Genomic DNA, 12,803 nt, shown 5'->3' with positions numbered 1-12,803 from the left:
CTCATCCCGATTTATGGGAGGACAATCCCAATCTTGCGATCTTGAGATTAGTCTTCGTTTGATAGGTGATTACCCGATCATTGCCTTTATAGCCTCCTTTTACGGTGCGACGGTTGACAACGTCAAAGTAACCAGTTCTCAAACAAGTAATCTCAAATCACTCAGGTATTGAGAATTAGTGTCTAATAATTTTAATGAAATTTACTTATGACATATTTTCATCTCTTACAGTAAAGTTTCATAGGTCTTTCCGATACTAGTCTTCCCAAAGTAAGTATCTATGCAAATGATTATGACATTGCCATGTCCATATAACTACTAGTCATCTTGCATTCCAGTCGTCTAACGTTTTCTATGCGTCCAATTTTATAGAAAACTCTGACCAGGGACCATTTTCAACCTTTGACATTCAAGTTCACTTGATAGACATTTCTTAGTCACAGGACTGGTCCTGACAGTCTATCTTGAATATATTGTCAAATTGAAGGGACTCATCATTTAATACTAAACCAAGATTAAATGGAGTATGAAAAATACATTTCATATATGATAAATGTTCAACCCCAATGTTTTACAACCATGGGCCTCTAACCCATCTTTAAAATAGTTCATGGATTTCAAAGATATGCTTGATTTCCAGTGCTACAATGTGAGTGTTGCTTCTCACTTGTTGCATAGGTTTAGTTATCATGCTTTGCCAATCTTAATATCCCTTTCATCGAATGTCTTTCGAGATAGGATGATAAGATCTTTTGAGTTTGTTTATTATGTGATCTAGTCTTTCTTACTTAAGTAGTGGTTCTACGCATTTTGCAATGAAGAACCATTAAGTCAACAGACATGTGATCTACCCCCAAGTTCAATGAAGAACTCTTTACGTAAACAACTCTGTTTCATTGCTTCTTAGGCAGTAATTACTTTTACTTCAACTATTTAGGTTCCTAGTGATGCTTTATTTGGATTTACCTATCCAAGCAGTTCATAGATATGTGGAAGACTTTCCATCTGTGTCTCAGAACATAGAAATTAATATTTAATTTCCCACGCAACAACTCATGGTCTCTAGTCCATGTTTCCATTTCAAAACACGATGCTCTATAGCTCGTCCTTGCCAATGGTTAACGTACTCCAAAGGGATCTTGCATGATCCTTTGCCAGTGTTTATGCGTGTAGCATCAATGTTTAGCATATCTTTATTTCATTGAATCAAGAACTATTCTTATGTGCCTTTTCAAGTACCATAAGTTTTTCTTGATATCAATCTAGTTTATCTTTACTTAGATCAATAGAGATTGGTATATGTTCGTCATGCCTAAAGCCTTACGATACGTTTTTGGCGATCCTTATATTATATCATACATGATAAATTCTTTTGCAGAATAATTCTCAATTGAATTCTATTCATGTAACTTTAGCTATCCAATTTCAGTAGATACTGAATCCAGCTAAATTCTTTGACATATAATATAGGTGAAGAATCTCATTAGATTCTTTGATGTTTAACTTAGTAAATGCTTATACATAGTTCAAACATTCTTTACTTAGATTTATTCATATGGGTCGAATATCTCCAGTGGAGTCTTTCGCGTTTGATTTAGTAAATGCCATTACTTAATCTAAAACAATATTCTAAGATCTTTGTAAATAGATCTTAATACCCATTATGTACTAAGTTTCGCCATGGTCCATCATTGATGAATAATTTCAAATCTAAGTCATTAGCATTTGAATGTTATTTCACAATAGAGAGATATGTGTGTGATACACATAGGACCAATTAAGTTTTATGTACTCCCACTAAACTTCTTATATATCTATAAGAATCATGTACATTTTATGAAACTAAAATACTTATTAGCTTCACTAAAATACAATTTCAATTCCCAATTGCTTGCTTAAATCCGTACTTAGATTTCATAAGCTAGCTTTCCTTTTCAAGCATTTATTTGGATCCACGAATCCTATGACATACCATGTGCATAGTTTATTCCAACATTTGATTGAGGAATACGTTTTGTCATCCAATTGACATATGTACCAATATGCAATCATTGCTTGATTTATAGACTTGAGCATTAAGATTATGCATGAGGCTTCAACACAATCCACGCCATGAATTTGCTTGTAACCTTTAGCAACTAATCTAGCTTTGTGTGTGAACACAATTCCATGTTTGATGGTTTTTATCCTTAAAACCAATTTGCAACCAATAGGTATTAACCTATTCTTGCAAATCAACGATTTTTCAATTTTGTCATCAAAACATTGGTTATGTTTTATGGCCTTTAACCATCTAAAACATTTGAGTCTATATATGGCCTCTAACCATTTTAGGGAATATGGGTTTCGTCATAGCTTTCTTACAAGTCACAAACTCATTAATCTACATGATAATAGTTTGACTGCAAGTTGTAGGTTTCTTTACTATCTAATAGAAGAATCTCATAGTTTCAGTGACCTGAACTCTATGTTTCTTTACTATCTAATAGAAGAATCTCATAGTTTCAGTGACTTGAACTATATGTCTACTTGGGTATAGAATATCAAACAATAGAATATCAACAAACACTTGAAAGTCCTTTGAATATTCTGTTCTCCTTGAAGCACTTGTAAAGTCTTCTAAGAGATGTCCATTCTTTAAAGCCACTTCTGAAGTCTTCAAAGAATAAGTGTTCGGATTTTCTAAAGAACTTCGAAAAAGCCTCCAGAATGTCCGTTTAAGTTTGTTGTTCGCCTCGAATACTTTCGAGGTCTATTTTCTCCCACTTGTCATTTTGGAAACGAATCTCCAAAAGGACACTATTTCGAGCAAACAAACATTATGTTCTCAAAATTCGTAGTAGAAACAATACCCTTGTGTCTCATTTGAATAAATCACAATGAAACATATATCTATACTTGGGCCTTAGTTTGTTGAATAACAAACACTAATCTCCCACTGAGTTTAGCAACTCTTTAGATATATATATATTATTGAAAAGATATCCTGAAATTACTTTGCAATAGCTTTGACGAATTTGGTTTAGTTTGGTGGTAGTTGAGAATTTTGTTTTAGAAATTATAGGAAAAGTCTTTATGATTCATCATTGATCGAATCAAGTATTAATTGACTTCGATCATTCCAACTTAGACATGCCATATCTTATGAAGCTAGATCGTGAAATTACAACACACAATCATTGATGATCATTTTGGTCTTAAAGTAATCATCGTCATGATCTTACCTAGATCTTTATGATTTCTTGCCAAGTGGATTTTTTACTTCTGAATCTTTGAACTAGCCAAACAGATTCAAGCTTATATCATTTTGAGTAATTAAACCAATATTCACTCAAATCTAGGTGAAATAATAAAGTCAAATTTTTTTTCTTACACTATTGTCTAGGCGTTCTAACAATAGTTCATATCTTTTGTTACTTTCAACAAGTAAGACTAGCTTGTCTTGAATGATCTAGAAATCAATCAACTTTCAAAAGTCCATAAAAATAGATCTTTTGAATGTTAACTTGTTGATATGGTCTAAGCAACAATGCTAAAGGTTAGTGTAACTCAAATCAAGAGATTGATTTGAACCTAGTAAAGTTCTTATTGTTAAAAGAGTTGTTTGTTTTCATCAAGCATATTGACTCAACCCGTAAATGACCATTTCATTCAAATAACAAACAAACATTGTTTTTGTCTTTCTTGAATGTGAGACTTTCTGTGTTTAAAAACAGAATTTTAGGTATGCTGATTATGGAACAAAATAGCCATTAAGTTCCAGCCTTCAAAGGACTTAAAACAAACTAGATGACCCTACGCCTAATGTAGCATTGCATGCTTCATTTCCCACTTGTAGGCCATTTGTGTAGCCTAGCTTTCATTGTTTGAGTTATTGCCGAAGTAAGAACCTCAACCGGTATATGATACCAAGGAAGTTTTATTGCTAGGTCACTTCTCTTTAAACATGAACTTTTAGGTAGAAACGGAATCGTAAATTCCTTTCATTTGTTCCTTGTTTTCCTATTTCTTGTACCCTTTCTTATAGTCTTAAGAATTGACTTCTCTAGTGTTGACTTTTATACTTTGTTAGACATGTCCAATGTCACTCCAACAAATTTCTTACCATTTTATTTATGTTGAATACCTGTTTCAACTAGATGATCTTACCAGAAGCTTCTAAAGTTCTCTAAGCATCGATCTATTCGAATGTTTAGGGACTAGACTCATTCGAGAATTAAATGGACAAAGATATTAGGTTGTTAACCATTGGTAAAGCTGAGCGTTTAAACTCAATGCTTTATGATCTCAAAACTACATTGTATTTTGAATTCACAAGCACCAATCGGTTTGCCATTCGACTTTGATACTCGAAAACAACCATAAAAGTCGCTAAAAGAAACGTACATTTAAATTGCTCATTTTCTCTCATTTCCGTGAATCGTTCTTTGATCACTACCAATCGAGGAAATTTACCGTTACCTTTCTAAAAGGATTTATTGCAGTAAAAGATATTTAATAATTAAAACATACATTGAAGCATGCAAAGTCTAAACATTTATCATGATTAATAACTTGAGAATTAAAGCAATCATGCAATTTAAACAAGTCATTACCATTTTATTCGAATTTATTGTTCCGGCAGGTGTGAATAAAATGAATCCAAGATCCTTAAATCATTGAAGAATTAAGCACATTATGTATTTAGACTCAATTCTAAAATATTTTAGGTAAGCAAATCCTTTGCTAATAGTCTATAAACTACTCTTGGTTGATAGGTACGTCTAAGAACTTATTAGGTAAACCTATCCTGTTTGCCACGACATAAAAAGACTCCTTACTTATATCGTTGAGTTTCACCAAAACTAACATGTACTCACAATTATTTGTGTACCTTACCCCTTTAGGATCAATAAGTAACACCTCGCTTAGGCGGAAAACTATTACTAAGATTGATGTAAAGGTTATCCAAGTAAGTGTTATTTTGGCATGGCACCTTTTAACTCAATTTTTAAAGTTTGAAACTTAAGGCTCTTACTATGTTGGTTAGATTTTAAGTGAACTAAAATCCTTAATCATGCAACATAATCAAGCCACAATCTCATGCGTAATTAAGACATATTTAAAGCAATAAATAACTTAAAGCATGCATAAGATATAATTGTGATCTAGTATAACCCGACTTCATCTTGAAGCCTCAACTTCAAACTCCGTCTTGAAAATGGATTGGAAACCCCGTCTTGAATATCACCATGGGAGGCACCATTTTCTTCAAATAGGATAAGCTATAATTTAAACTAATTACAACTATTTGATGGTACGCAGACCATATTTAAATTAAAAACTTTGGTGCATTAGACCAATTATACATTCAAATTAATGGTACGTAGACCATATTTTCTATCCTATTTGCGCCATACTAGTCACTTTCCATAACCTGCAAAACAGTACATTTACAATATACCATTCACCCATTCATTTATCAATGAATGGCCCACATAGCTGGTTAGAAGAACATATTATGCATCACATAAATATTTGCAGCAATTAATCAAGAGTTCCAATAATCTACCAATTATTCAATCCTTATTAATTCTAATCAAGTTGTTTTAATCTTAAAGGAATGTAGACCTAATCAAGAGTCTATGACTAAAAGCTCCCACTTAAACCAATAAATTTACATGCCTTACTAATTTTAAACATAAATGTATTTCCTAGTCTAACCGGAAACATACAAATTTAATTAAAATTTAAAGCTCATATAAATTAATATTTGAATTTATTTTAAGTTTATTAAATTAATAAATTTAAATTTATTCTAGGTTTTAATTTTAGTAAAATAATTAGTATAAATAAAATTTATAATTATTAGATTATTCAAAATTAAATTCCGAGAAAAAATTCAATTACGAATTTTAAAATTAATTAAAATCGTTTTCTGACTTAAAATTCAAAATTAAATTCAAAGCGCATCAAATCGGATCAAGACGAGGCCATGGGCTTGCGCCCATGCCCCGTCGAGTGCACGAGGCAGCAGCGCCCCTCGAATGATCGCATAGCAAGGCACGAGCATGCAGCCACGCCTAGACGCAGCAAGCCAAGCCACGCCTAGGTGCAGCAGCAGCTCGCTCGGTGTGGCGCAGCAGCGCTCGCTGTAGCGTAGCATCCCTCGCTGCTCACGCGCGCCTGCCTGCTCGGCTTGTGCCTTGCCTCTTCGCCCATCGCCCATGCTCGCAGCACACACGCCCAGGCAGCCCACTGCCTTGCGCGCATGCCACGCTCGTTTGCTTGCTGCATTCGTACCGTATGGGCGACGAGCTCCCTTGCTCGTCGTCGCATGCCCGCACTATACAACACCCCTTAAGGGTAACACGTAGCGTCCATTGCTTTGTGCGTGCAAAATTCATGGGCGAATTATATAAAAATTAAAACTTTTTAATTCAAATTTATAGACAAATTAATAAATCATATTAATTTCATAAATTTAGGGCGAAAAATCGAAAATTTATTATTCAATTAATTTCTGATTATCATGGATTCAAATCTAGGTCATAAAAATTTAAAATTTAAAATTTATCAAATTTAACAACTTTTATGGTGGTTTTAATCATGGATACCTAATTAAATTGTCAATTAATTATGAAAATCAAAACAAATTCTAAATTATTCGAATTTCAACAAATTAATTACAATTACAAATTAGGTTGTATAATTAACAAGCTAGGCATTTAAATTTGTTAAACATATACAGTAGGTCAATCAAAAATTCAAGATTTACAAACAAGAATTCCAAATATTTAATTTAACATCTTAAAAATTACAAATTTTGCGATCGAAAAACTAAAACCTTCGAAAAGTCATAGTTAAGCTTCGAATTTGGGAATTCTGGGTTCGGCATCAAATCTTTGATTTCGGTCAAAATTTTAAAACGCCGTTTACATGCGAAATACACTATAAAATTATACGATTCCGACCATTATTGACTAAACTATATACAACGTAGCCTCACCAAAAATAAAAGCTAAAAAGAAAAATAAAACCGTCTCCAACCGTCTCCCCGGCAACGGCGCCAAAATTTGATAGGCTGTCGTACACCCGTCAAAAATAAAATCCTAACGAAACCCCTAACAATGTAGTAGGGTAAGCATGGTCGAATCCATAGAGAGATGGCTATTTAAATATAGCTTTCAAGGTATGGCGAAACTAACGATGTCACGAAATTTAGGATTGAATGTTTAAACTAAAATAAATAGGAAAATAAACTAAAAGATCTAGGGCAATGGTTCACCATGTTCATAGTTCAAAATCAATCAAAACATCATCAACAATTTAAATATTCAAATTATCTAGAGCACAAGTTAATCCTACGGTCGGGTCTTAACACTCTCAATTCAACATATGCAGTACGATTGCTAACATAATCAGAATTGCTAGTTGTAGGTAAGCCTCTAAAATTCGATGTTTAGATTCTAAATCCTATTAGCATGATTTAATCAAACAATTGATCAGATTGCAAAGATTAACAATATAAACCTAATCAACTAGAAATATCAATGAATAATCAAACCATCAACAATAATAATAAGGATTCATAATATAAACATGGATTCTCAAACCCTAGAAAGCGAACTACTCAATCATGAAACGAACAAGGAAAATCAAATCTATGAATGAAAACATAATTAAAAGCAATAAATAAAATAAAGAGAAACTTCGATAATACCTCAAAGAATTACATTCATGGAGTATGTAGAAAAACTAGGGTTCATGAAAAAGAGAAGAGAGAAAAGAAATGCGAAATAGAAATCTAGGAGAATTAAAACCTAAAGGAAAAATAAAGCATAAGGGATAAAAGAATTCCCTTGAAGTATTTATATGCTTCCTAAATTCTAAACAAAATAGGAAAAAATAACAATTACATAAGCTAAGATTTAATTGGACGATCACGAAGACCAAAACGCGCGCGGAAATCACTTGGGCGCAGAAACCAGCGGGCCCGCTGGTTGGTCGCTGGTTTTCGCGCCCAAGGAGGAGAGTTGGGCCTGCGTTTTGGGCCGTGGGCGAATCGGATGGTCGAGCCATCTTGTTTATGTCATATCTCTTGTTCTACAATGCCTATAAGGACGTGTGACCTGCCGTTGGAAAGCTCTTGAAACCTAATTTCTAGGCCATTAAAAGTCGCCTCATTCCGACATGTAGAACTTGAGATATCATCAAAAGAGTGAACGCTTGTCCGTTTTGATGCTTAGAAAAATAGCGTTTAGCTTCGTTGTTGACTCAAAATTATCCCTAGAGATATGCAATGATCCTCGAGTCAACATTCCATCCGTTCATCATCCAAATCAACTCATAACACTCCGAAAGCATCCAAATGACCGTAAAATCACCTGAAACATTAAGAAAACACAAACGGGGCGTAATAGAGTACGACAACGATAACTTATGCAAATGTGATCCTAAATGCAACTAAAATGGTATAAATGCCTAATAATGCAACCTAAATACGCCTAAAATACCCTATAAAAATATGACTCATCAAATTCCCCCAAGCTAGACTGTTGCTTGTCCCCAAGCAACACTAAACCAAAGATAGGGAAATGAGACGCACATGACTTTCATAGAACCATGGTAAGACCAACCCAACTCTCGAGCAAACAATCAAACAGAGTTATTGAGACAGAAATCCCGCTCGGATAAAAATAGAACCACAAAGCATCATGATCCACAATTGAAACAACCAAGCTTAGCCACAAACTATTCTCAATCAAGCTAGTCGTCGCCGCATACCTTGTAGAATATAAATATATGATGCAACATGGGGTAAGATGACAATAGCAAGAAACGATTTTCATTCAATCACAAAACAAACATGCCGATCAAGAGGTCTTTATAATAAGCTTGTAATGGGGCTAGGTGAAAAGGAAGGGTAGGGTATAATTTGGGAAAAAGTGAGAGTAAGGTCCAACTTGTGGAGAAAATGTGAACTATATGCGTCGGCGTGATAATGCCGAAAATCCAACTCCATCGAACCATGAAACCCGAACAATCAACCAAGTTCCAACCAAGGGGAAAAACATAATATAATGTCAATGATCTTTCTTCATTCCCCTTTCCCTGCTTTCAAACTACATACAAACAAAAAACATATATTTTTTAATTTTTCTGCTTTTTTTTTCTTTTCTTTTTTTTTCTACTTTTTTTTCTATTTTTTTTTATGAAAATGAAACAAAATAAGAAATCGAAAGTACATAAATAAATCTAATGCTAACTGTTACAAGCTTGGGTGCCAACGATAATATACACCATTTCCGAACCACAAATCCAAACATAGCCTCGAACCACGATCTATTGGCTTGGTGTGCCAATCAATCAACATTAATGAAGCCATTATGAACACCGAAGCTCCCCCAAGCTAGACTCGGGACAAGTAACCAACGGGGCTAATAGGGCTCAATTTTGTGGAGTTAAAACAATAAACGGACAAGGCTACAACATGGGTATGAAAGGCAGGAACTAATGTTTCTAAATTCGTCTAAAGGCTTCTTAACAGAATGGCCTCTGTCATACGCGGCATGCGTGAGTTGCAACTAAACTACTAATGAATCTCAAGCCAAAATCATACGATAACAAGTCACATCAATCACACAAACACATAGTAAGGTGACCTACAAGATAATTGGCTAGCTATTCTTGACACGAGACCAACATCTTACCGCATACCATTCAATTGGTTCATACAATGCCAAGCAGTTATCAATGTATAACATGACCGACTGAATTTTTAGAATCATAACAAAGTTCAAAAGAAGCTCAAGAGAGTCAAGTAAAGCCCGAACATAGTTTGAAAGTCAATTGCACAATGCAGGGTATAAAGACATATGAATGCGAAAAATGCAACTAAATTGAACAATAACACTAGGAAAGCAGTACATTTTTTTCATTGCACGTAAACTCCCACCCCTAATGGATGGTACAAAGCGTACAACACCTAAAAAACAATAAAACTATACTAGAAAGCAATAAAGATAGATATCCCTCCCCAAGCTAAACAAAACACAGTGCCCTCACTGTGAAAATAGCAACAATATAACTCAAACAAGGGAGAGAGATGGAAAGTGCTCACTCGTGATGAGCCTCGTCCGCCGAGTAAGACTCGGTAGGACTGTCGACATTAGAAGCGGTGTGGCCAGAAGCTTCAAACTGACGACGCAAAGAGCCAATCTCCATGGATGTGGTGGTTTTGGGTGAGAGCTAGTTGGTTTAGTTGATTTCATGATGCAACAACCACCATTTAAAATACTCCAATCAACCAAGATGGTGCATAGTTCATGATTCCACGATCAATTCCAACAAGCAATCCAAGCAATGACAAAATTCGCCCAATGCTAATAATTCAAACTAAACAACCAACGAACGTTAACCAATCTCAACAAATAATTCATATAATATTCACAACAACGACAACCATTTGAATTCAAAAACCAATATTGTCATTAAAATTCCAATTTTCTTTTCAAAATATAATTCAAGTGAATAAACTTTAGAAAAATTGAAATTTTAATATCTTTTATGCACCACAAAGACCAGAATTTGATTGCAAATTCACATGAATTCCGCAAACGAACACCAATACTAGAATTTGCCAATGGCCACAATAAATTTAAAACCCCAAATTGATTTTAAAAATTAGGGTTTGATATTCATGAACAAAATATGGTGAAGGTGGCAGATTTGAGATGTAGAGGAGGGGGGAAGGCGGCGGATGGTGGGCTAGGGTGAGGCGGTGCGCCGACGAACCATGGTGAGGTGTTGCTGGTGCGATGGTGACGGAGTGAGATGGCGAGGAAGACATTCGAAAGAGTGGCTGGGCGAGGTGATGGTGGTTGGAGGCGAGGTGCAGGTGGTGCGCCGACCACCGAGGTACAATGGTCGGCTGGCTGGTGGCGCGGTGGTGCGATGGTGGTGGCGCAACTTCAGGTGCGTAACTGCTGTTGCGCGGGTGGCGTTTCTGGGTTCCCGCCAACCACCGGTGCAGCGGCGGCGGCGGTTCGCTGGTATGGGGAGTGGATGCCGGCGAGTAATGGAGGGAGGGGTTAGAGGATGGGCTGGGTGGTAGGCGGTGTCGTGGGTGAGGGAAGGCCATTTATTTTTCTTGTTTTTTGAATAAGGGGAGGGCGGGAATCCAACGTGGTCGCTAGCAATCCAGCGGGCAAGGCAGAGAGTTGTGAAATTGGGCCAAAAACATTCAGCGAGGCCGCTGGGTAGTCGCTGGTTGTGCGCACAACGAAGTGCGACCAGCTAGCTCGTTGGGCGAGCGCTGGAATGCGCGAGTGCAGCTCGTCACTGCATTGATGCATCGGATTTTCGGAATTAACTTGATCTTGACCCTATAATTCTGAAAAAATAATAATTCAAGCACCACTAAATTCAAAAGTTAGAATCGTTAGTAAAATTAAGCACACAAAAATAAATAAATAAATACGATTACAGAAAAATTAATCTAAAAGTGAAATAAAAGTATGAATTCAAGCGAACTCAAATGAAAAGAAAAAAAACTAAAAAATCGTTAGTAATATCAAACGCAAAATAAATAAATAAATAAATACGTACGATTAACGAAAACTAATCTAAAAATAAAATAGAATGAATTCAAGTGAATTCAAAGGAAAATGTTTTTGTGCTTTTGTTGTTTTTTTATATTTTTTATATTTTTTTATTTTTCAATAAATTAAGCAAATAGAAATAAAATACTAAATTAAAATAGAAATAAATGAAGAAAATTGAAATGAGAGAAAGTTAGGAATCGGGTTGCCTCCCGAAAAGCGCTCGTTTTAAGTCATTAGCTTGACTCCACTCAAATTGTTAATCAGAAGAATTCAACGCCTTGAGTAATTTATCAAATGCCCCTGCAAACATGTCATTGAGCACTACATATGGCTTGACTAAAACCAAATTCATTCTCGCAAATAGGGTATTAGATAAATAAGCAGAAAAAATAAAACCAAAAGAACAAGAATCAGAAGTAGAGGATAAATCAAAAGAAAAAGGAGAATATTTACAACTTCCCTCTAATTGCTCCTCGGGCAATGTAAACGATTTAGAATGAGCATCAAGGTCGGTAAGGTCAAATTTATCTTGGAATGGAGACCTATTGATAAAGTTCGAAAGACTTAACATGGGGGATGAAGGAACAAGATCAAGCCTCCGCGAGAACGGGACATAGGTGGGAGGAGATATAGGCTCAACATTAATGCTTTTACCTACAATTCCACCCTCGTGAATAAACTTGTCACTAAAATATTCAACCAAAAGTTTCGCAACCAATGGTTTCTCAACCAACGATTCTACAACCTTTAGAGATTCTTCATCCTCCAAAGTCTCCGTTATATCCAACTTTTCCTCATCAGTACCAAAAGTCAAATGATAACCTTCCTCTAATGAACTAACATTCTCAAAAAATCCACCATCATCATCATTATAAAGGATTTTCATGTCACAATAAGATGGTTCGAGTTGGAAATTTTGCATATCAAATCGAAGGAAAGGGTTGACAGTACTAACATATGACTCGTTATAGGGACAAAGAGAAGTATCATGGTCATGACAATGACAACAAGAGAAATAATACGGGGGAGGGGTGTGAGTTTGAGGAATATGAAAAGAGAAATTTTGTAAAGTAGGTTCAACAAACATTGTCATCTCCCACTCATATGTATCTCTAGCTAATTGCTCGATCTAATCTCAACACTCTTCTGGAGTCTTCTCCACAAATATATAACTACTCATGGAATCCAACACCAATCTTGAATCTTCATTCAATCCCT

The sequence above is a fragment of the Spinacia oleracea genome, chromosome 1, assembly GCF_020520425.1.
Source record: "Spinacia oleracea cultivar Varoflay chromosome 1, BTI_SOV_V1, whole genome shotgun sequence".
Taxonomy (NCBI): domain Eukaryota; kingdom Viridiplantae; phylum Streptophyta; class Magnoliopsida; order Caryophyllales; family Amaranthaceae; genus Spinacia; species Spinacia oleracea.
This window is presented reverse-complemented; position numbering follows the sequence as displayed.